We start from the raw sequence: 8,748 nt of genomic DNA, 5'->3' as shown, positions 1-8,748 counted from the left end.
TTTATAGCTTCATTTAATAATGTGGAGGGCAGGGAGACAGGACAAAGAGTCTGAATGAAGCTGCCTGTTAAATTTTGCCTTTTGGCAACGCCTTAAGGAAAGAATAATGCATACATTACACCATAGCAGGATTAAGCTAGGAGCCTTTCTGACTCAAGTGAATACAGTACCTCTCTCAATTCTCTCTCAGGAGTAGGTGTCTGTAACGAGCAATTTGATAGTGGTCTCTGGCCTACTTCTCACTGAGGTCATAAGCTTGGGCTGGGATCATTCCGCTTGAGACTAGTAATGCTACCAAGATGTATAATGAATCCATCTCTCTTTCAAATCTATATTGTCCATCATTCCTGTGCGACAAGCTATGACTTTAATTGACTAAAATGGTAAAATTTCAATAATTCTATCCAATACGTATAGTGCAATTAATACATTATTTCTATATCTGTGTGGTTGATATGATGAATCAGCCAAACTCCACCATCCTTGAAGATGATCAGATGTTGCTTACTGTAACCTCTGAGTAGCCCAAGTAAATGAAAAGGTCTTCTGCACATGCCCAAAATGACTTTGCCGTAGTTCCTTTAGTTGCTTATATGGCCTCAGCCCAGTATGCCTGAAGGAGCGTCTCCACCCCCATCGTTCAGCCCGGACACTGAGGTCCAGCTCCGAGGGCCTTCTGAGAGTTCCCTCACTGTGCAAAGTGAGGTTACAGGGAACCAGGCAGATGTCAAGGAAATAAACAACTATCTGACTTTTAGAAGACATCTGAAGGCAACCCTGTATCAGGAAATTTTTAATGTCTAATGTTTTACCATTTTTTATGTGCTGTAAGCTGCCCAGAGTGGCCAGAGAAACCCAGCCAGATGGGAGGGGTATAAATAATAAAATTATTATTATTATTATTATTATTATTATTATTATTATTATTATTATTATTAATTGACTGAAGAAGCCAAGCTATTTAAAAGCTCGGGTCTGAAACCGTACAACCGTGAGTCACGTTGGATGAATCAGACATGTTAAATATTATCCTCGCCTTGTCCTGAATGTCCAGTGTGATCTCAGGACGCACAGGCGTGTGTGTGGAAGTATTATATGCTAACCACACTGTAACCGGGCTCAGGAGTGAAGTGGCAGGCTAAGACAGACAGAGTGGGGCCAGGAGGGTGATATGGGGGTAACTGAGACGGGGAGCAGCAGAGGCAGAAGGAGGTAAGTACTTCTTCCCCCTTCCAGGATTTGGCTGCCACAGCTGGGAAAGTGAGAATCCATTCCCCCTCATCCTTCCCAGGGAAAAGTATACAGCAACTAAATTCAGGGAGGGCATTGACCAAATACCAGGGGCAGAGGAATTGGGGTCAGAAGGGGAGGGCACAGCCTGGTCACCCAGGACTCAGCAATGCTCCTGCTGTTGGGAACAGATTCTTCCTCTGCAAGGTAGAATGTGTTTGCAAAGCTCAACAGTCTCACAAGACATGAGAGTCTCACTAGTGAGCTTGCCACCCACATCTTTAAAAACGTGGCGGGTGGGTGTGCCAACCCCTTGGGACAGCTCCCTTGCTTCCATGCAGTTCTGAGCTCCTTGTCCTGATCTTGGGTCCCTTCAACCTGGACCACTGCTTCTAGCCATCTGATTCCAAAGCACAATATTTCCTTGAAAGCCACCTTGAAAGTTTCTTTTTACTAAAAGGTGGGATCTAAATATTTAAAATAAAATAAGATTGGTGTGTTTCCACTGGAGACTTTCAGAGGCTTGCAGCTTTAAAGAGCGGGAGCTTTATCCTCCGTGCTGCTTAGAGCTTTCTCCAAGCCTGCCATCGGCTCTGACTGACAGGTGCACAGTTGTCAAGAATAATCTTGGTGCTGGTGAGTAAGATTTGAGGAATATAATCAAAAGCAAGAAAACGGGAAATCTGGCTCTATTTAAAATGTGGGGGTGAAGGGAGGGTGTTCTTTCTGGAGCTGAAAAACATAAACATAACTTGGGAATTTCATTTTTTAAAGGAACGGTTCCAGCTCAAGGTCATGTCCAGAAATGAACTAATGCCAGTTCACGGTTGTCCCTTTACAAAATGGACTATTCAGGTTAACGTTCAGTTCACCATTCAATTCACACACATCCAAACAATCCTCAGTGTTTTGTTTCAGTATTATATAAGAGCATTTCTACAATGGCATTTGATACTGGCAATTTTATTTCCAGTTCGTTTCCTAATGATCCTCAGCATGGAATTTGCCTTTTTCACCGTTGCCACATGCTGGGTTTATGCCTTCATTAAGCTCTCCACTGTGACCCCAATCATCCCTAAACAATGCCCATGTTGCCCAGAGCTGCTGCTGCTTATTATTATTATTATTATTATTATTATTATTATTATTATTATTATTATTTTGCCAAGGCAATGCAAAGCAACTTACAACATTTTAAACAAAAAGATACCATACATTAAAACTAGCATTAAAAAGCAAATGGGCAAGTCTTTTTTAAAAAAAAAAAACCACTATATTAAAACATCCTGCCCATGCAAAAATACCATAGATAGTTAAAAGCCAAAGGCCTAATTAAAAAGGAATGTTTTTGCTTGGTGCCTAAAGATATGTAGTGATGGCACCAGGCAAGCCTCCCTGGGGGAGAGCAATTCAAAATTGGAAAGCTACCACTGAAAATGACCCATTCTTGTGTTACCACCCTCCAGACCTCCCGGTCTAGGGCAGTGGGGGATGTAGTTCAGCAATTGCTGCTTGGGGAAGTCTAGTTTAGAGGAGTGTGGATATGGAGTAACCTAGCCATCCATTCCATTTCTCTTACATGGTTGGGGAGCTCGTCAAAAATGTACTCAATGCGCTACAAAGCCATTTGTTCACCTTCCGAAGGCAGCAATCAAGCGCACACATCAACAGGCACTACTATTTTCGATTGCTACCGGATAGCATGGCTGTGTTCAGCAGTCCCCCCCCCCCGCCTGTGGCAGTTCAGTGGGAGGCTCCTGACTCACCCACAACTTTGCCTTGCTTTAAAAAGGTAAAGGTACCCCTGACTGTTAGGTCCAGTTGCGGACGACTCTGGGGTTGTGGCGCTCATTTCGCTCTATAGGCTGAGGGAGCCGGCATTTGTCCGCAGACAGCTTCTGGGTCATGTGGCCAGCATGACTAAGCCACTTCTGGCGAACCAGAGCAGCGCATGGAAACACCATTTACCCTCCCGCCGGAGTGGTACCTATTTATCTACTTGCACCTGACGTGCTATTGAACTGCTAGGTGGGCAGGAGCAGGGACCAAGCAACAGGAGCTCACCCCATTGTGGGGATTCGAACCGCCGACCTTCTGATCGGCAAGCCCTAGGCTCTGTGGTTTAGACCATAGCGCCACCCGCATCCTTCCTATTGCTTTAGCTTGAAAGAAAAAGAAACTCAGCATGCGACCCCTTCCCTCCAGATTGCAGTGGTCCCATTGTCTACCCCCCCCTCCAGCCCACCATTGCCAGATACCACTTATCTTGCTCTGAAACTTCCAAAGTGGTTCATTTCAATCTCTTTTATGAAGCGCAGGCCACATGATGAATGTGCACGTAATTAGACAGCTGAAGACAAAGCAACACTTTCATGTCAGCATGGGTTTGTTTCTTTCCTGCTGTCTTCTTCTCTCTAGGTCTTTTCTCAGAATTGAAGCTTTCTCTTCCTCCCCTCCCCCCCTTCTTTTGTTTTTTGCATTGTGTTCCTGCTAAAGGGACATGATGAAACAAGTCCAATTTTCTGAAGGGGGTAAAAAAGAAAAAAAAGCCCACAATAATGGTTATGGGTTTTGATAAAGATGATTTGAGAAGACAGGATGAAGAGTGATTATGAGCTGTGGTAGGAAAGGAATGTTGTCAGCTGGGGCAGATCTACTGTGAAACTAATGAAACCTAAGCTTCAGGGTCACTAATCCCAGAGGGACCCCAGAAGCGACTTTAGTCCGCATTGCTTTTTTAAAAAAATAATGGGTCCAGGAGACACAATTTAAGTTGCATGACTCAAACTGATTAATTTTTGCTGTATATATTTCAACAATCCCAAAATTTGAAAGTCAGTAGCACAGTAGCACAGGGGTGGCGCTGTGGGTTAAACCGCAGAGCCTAGGAATTGCCGATCAGAAGGTCGGCAGTTCGAATCCCCGCAACGGGGTGAGCTCCTGTTCCTCGGTCCCTGCTCCTGCCAACCTAGCAGTTGAAAAGCACGTCAAGGTGCAAGTAGATAAATAGGTACCGCTCTGGCGGGAAGGTAAACGGTGTTTCCGTGCGCTGCTCTGGTTCACCAGAAGTGGCTTAGTCATGCTGGCCACATGACCCGGAAGCTGTACGCCGGCTTCCTCAGCCAGTAAAGCGAGATGAGTGCCACAACCCCAGAGTCGGCCACGACTGGACCTAATGGTCAGGGGTCCCTTTACCTTTACTAGCACAGATGTTGTACAGATTGTTGCAAACAACCCCACTGAAGAAAATAACAGTGGTTACGCAGACCTCATTGCTGGTTATTAAGCTTCAGGGCCCCCAAAATTGTAGGTCCGCCACTGGTTGGCAGCACAGTATTGAAAGAACATTACATCCCCCGCTGTCACTGCCACCAAGAGAGATTTCAGCAACCTTTGAAAATTAGGAGGGAAACTCTGTAAAGCCTAGGGTTGTCTCCAACCAAGTTCTACTCAAAGTAGACCTATTAAAATTAATAGACCTGAGTTTGGCTCCATTCACAACATACCTTTAATGCACTATAATGCCACTTTAAATAGCCATGGCTTTCCCCTAAGGAATTCTGGGAGCTGTAGTTTGTTAAAGGTTCTGAGAGTCCTGAGGAGACTGCATATTCCCCTCCTGGAGCTATAGTCTCCAAAGTTCCCCATAAAAAAAGATTGGTTGTTGAACCACTCTGGGAATTGTAGTCCTGTGAGGGGAATAAAGGTCTCTTAGGAACTCTCAGCTCCCTTAACAAACTACAGCTCAGAATTCTTTGGGGGACTGTTTAAAGTATCATGGTGTGTTAAATTTATGGTGTGAATGTGGCCCATGGACTGCAAGAAGATCAAACCTATCTATTCTGAAGGAACTCAGTCCTGAGTGCTCACCAGTAGGACAAATCCTGAAGCTTAGGCTCCAATACTTTAGCTACCTCATGAGAAGAGAAGACTCCCTGGAAAAGACCCTGATGCTGGGAAAGATTGAGGGCACAAGGAGAAGGGGATGACAGAGGGCGAGATGGTTGGACAGTGTTCTTGAAGCTACCAACATGAATTTGATCAAACTGTGGGAAGCAGTGGAAGACAGGAGTGCCTGGCGTATTCTAGTCCATGGAGTTATGAAGAGTCGGACATGACTAAATGACTAAACAACAACAATGTGGCCTTAGTCATATCTAATACCTTTAGTGAGACTACTCTGAGTTGGACTAGCTATGGATACACTCTGAGGTTTGTGCATGCTATAGAATGAGGTGGAGGAACCCTGGGGAGGTCAATCGACTATACTGGGGTGGCTAAGATGGCTTCTTCCAGATATTGCTGGGCTCCAACTCCCCTCAGCCCCCACCCAGAATGGCCAATGACCAGGGATGATGGGAGTCCAATAACATCTTGATGCACTATCGTGGCTTCCCCTAGGCTATAGTACTTGCTGTGGGCAGGGATGGAGGAAAAGGGTGTTTCGTGCATTGAATGTGAACCTTCCTAATTCTCACTTCCAAACCTGTGCAAAAACTGGAACATGGCTATCCTTCGAAACGTGCATGTTTCTGAATTTTGTCATGCAGTTCTTCAAGAAAAAATGGCAGAATGCATATATTTAGGGGTAAGTGTACACCAAAATGTATATAATTGTGAAGATAGCAAACAAACATGTCTGTATTAGGCAAAGTTGCATTGCAAAAATATATTAGGAGTGAAGCTGACGAAAAATATCTACACAAGAGTAAGACTGGGTCAAATGGGACAGCTCCCAGGTAAATGATTGTAGGATTGCAACCAAAGACTTGTGGGTCACCTTAAAGCCCAACACATTTATTATGGCACAATAAATGGGAGTCCATTTCATCGAATGTTGGGCTGTAAAGTTTACCTTTGAAGTAATTTGTCATAAGTCTGTCTGAATCCAACACTCAGCTCCTGATATTTTCTACGCTAAACCTTGGAATGACTTTGGGGAGTCTGAGCAGAAATTCTCTCAAGCAAGAGAAACTCGAGGAAATGCATGAGCGAGTGGAGAAAATCGGAACGAGTCCCTATGGGGTTTTCCATCATGACGCTTGTTCCAAGTTCTTTTTCTCTTTCTTCTGCCTTTTAAAGGAAATTCGCCTTCCTGACTAAAGGACTGAAATGGTACAGTCTCTGCTGGAATGAAAGTGCCACCATGGTAATAAGATGGAGTCAAGTGGTAATCTATTTAAAGTAGTATGCACAGACAAAAAAGGAAGATATGAAAAGGTGAGTCTTGTAAAGTTTCAAGGCATGGGCACGCTTCAGGCAGGTGGTACAGTGGTACCTCAGGTTAAGAACTTAATTCGTTCTGGAGGTCCGTTCTTAACCTGAAACTGTTCTTAACCTGAGGTACCACTTTAGCTAATGGGGCCTCCTGCTGCCACCGCACTGCCGCCATGTGATTTCTGTTCTCATCCTGAAGCAAAGTTCTTAACCTGAGGTACTATTTCTGGGTTAGTGGAGTCTGCAACCTGAAGCGTCTGTAACCCGAGGTACCACTGTATCTGTTTTCTTTTGTGTTCTTTTTAATTTTTATTTGAATGCTGAGGTCCACCAAGGTGCGAAATAATGATTCATGGGTGGAGACCAGGTTCAAAATGGTGGCTCAGGGGGTAGTGAGAAACTCTATTGTGCCTAAAAACAGTTAAACTGAGCCCTGAGCTCATGTTGCAAGTGGGTGTGGCTTAGCAGGCTCTCAGGAGCCTCTACTCCCCACTTTTCTCCGCCTTTTTCTCTTTGTGCTTCCTGGAACAAGTAAGGAGCAATGCGTACAATGGCTCCCAGCTACAAGAAAAACCAAGTGAACTGAATCTCTTTCAAAGGCTATTTTAAAGCCTGCATCTTTGCTAATACAAAGATTGCATGATCCTTTTTGTAAGGAAACCAAGTACTTTCATTTTAAGCTGTTTGGAACCATTTTTCTTCTTTGTATTTCTGCCAGCAGATGGAGACTTGTTTGAGGTAAGGTCTGGAAACCCTGTGAATAAAACCTTCACTTATTTGTAAAGCTAAGTCTGTGATTTATTCTAGTCCAAGTATTTTTATGGGGAATGTTTGTTTAAAGGAGGACGAGGTCAGATGTAAATCTGACCAAGTTTGAATGTGCTTGGAGCAATCACCATTGTGCTTAACTCTGCTACTGGAGAGTAGGATCTCCCTTCCAAACCTTTCTCTCTCCAACATTGAGCCCCTCCATCCTATACTCAGGTTGCATATATGTTTTTATAGATCCATATATCCTAAAAACACCAGTCTGCATTGACCTTCATTCCAAAGAAATCAAACCCTGGGAAAGCCCAGGCACATCTGAAGCCCCTCACCACTTGGAGATTGGTGTGTGTGCAGACAGAGGAAGAGAATATGCATATATCTTTCTTCACTTATCATTAATGTAGTTCAGTTGCTGGTGAACGTTCTCTAGCTAGGAATTTCTCAATGGCCTAATAGCACCATAAAACAGCCATTCTCCAAGAACAACAGATAATTTAATTTGGTAAGCAAGCTGCTTTCAACTCCATTTAGAAATTCATTTGATAGATTTTCAAATGAGCTCATTGGAACACAATCAGTGTGCTGATTCTTCCTGCTTGCCTCTCTCTCTTCTGTCAGGCCCAACTATGAAATCATTAAGGGCTAATATTTTATTGCATAGGGATTAAGGAAGTGTCAAACGAGACCACTCCTTGCTACACATCCTGTGTGTGTATGTGATCGTGCATGTGCTTTCCCCACCCATACATTACTACAGTGTTTGGAAATGCTTATCACTTACATACAGAAAAAGTCATAATTTGCATGAAAGAGGGATTGCAGCAGGCAGCCCCGACAGCCAAGCTCCAAAGCTGCTATCTCCTCTGAAGCCTGCCTTTGGAGACCACGGCACAAAATTTCATTTCACTCCAAAGCTGGTTAGCCAAGTGCTTGCAAAATCTCCCAAGTGCTTGCAAAATCTCCAGGGCTGATGCACACAGTTTAGTTGCCAGATCAAATGACGGCTGGTTTCCCAAATGAGAGTAAAGATGTATCATCCACAATTTCCCAGAATATCTGATTCCTCCTCATAGCCCATAGACCCCAATAGGGCTGTTGCAAAATGTCCTCTCCTAATTTGTTTCGCCATTAATGGTGGAGGAAGAGCAGGAGAAATAACATCTCAAGGGGAAAAGCTGCATGTTTAGTTTAGGTGTGTATATTGTGTAGCAGAAAGGAGTACGACAAGGCTGTATATTGTCTCCCTGCTTATTTAACTTATATGCAGAATTCATCATGTGAAAGGCTGGGCTGGATGAATCCCTAGCCAGAATTAAGGTTGCCGGAAGCAATATCAACAACCTCAGATATGCAGATGACACAACCTTGATGGCAGAAAGTGAGGAGGAATTAAAGAACCTTTTAATGAGGGTGAAAGAGGAGAGTGCAAAATATGGTCTGAAGCTCAACATCAAAAAAACGAAGATCATGGCCACTGGTCCCATCACCTCCTGGCAAATAGAAGGGGAAGAAGTGGAGGCAGTGAGAGAGTTT

General features: G+C 44.0%; 1 long non-coding RNA gene across 1 annotated transcript; it reads right to left on the bottom strand.

Moving 5' to 3' along the window:
• Window positions 1-3,519: 3,519 nt before the first annotated feature.
• LOC309519324 lies at window positions 3,520-4,894 on the bottom strand. The gene is made up of 2 exons (XR_014213798.1): window positions 4,737-4,894; window positions 3,520-3,752 (listed from the first exon to the last, which is right to left on the bottom strand). It is a non-coding gene; the product is annotated as an uncharacterized lncRNA (long non-coding RNA).
• Between the last annotated feature and the right edge of the window lie 3,854 nt (window positions 4,895-8,748).

Source organism: Podarcis vaucheri (genome assembly GCF_965113315.1).
Source record: "Podarcis vaucheri genome assembly, chromosome: 14".
NCBI lineage: Eukaryota > Metazoa > Chordata > Lepidosauria > Squamata > Lacertidae > Podarcis > Podarcis vaucheri.
This window is presented reverse-complemented; position numbering and strand designations above follow the sequence as displayed.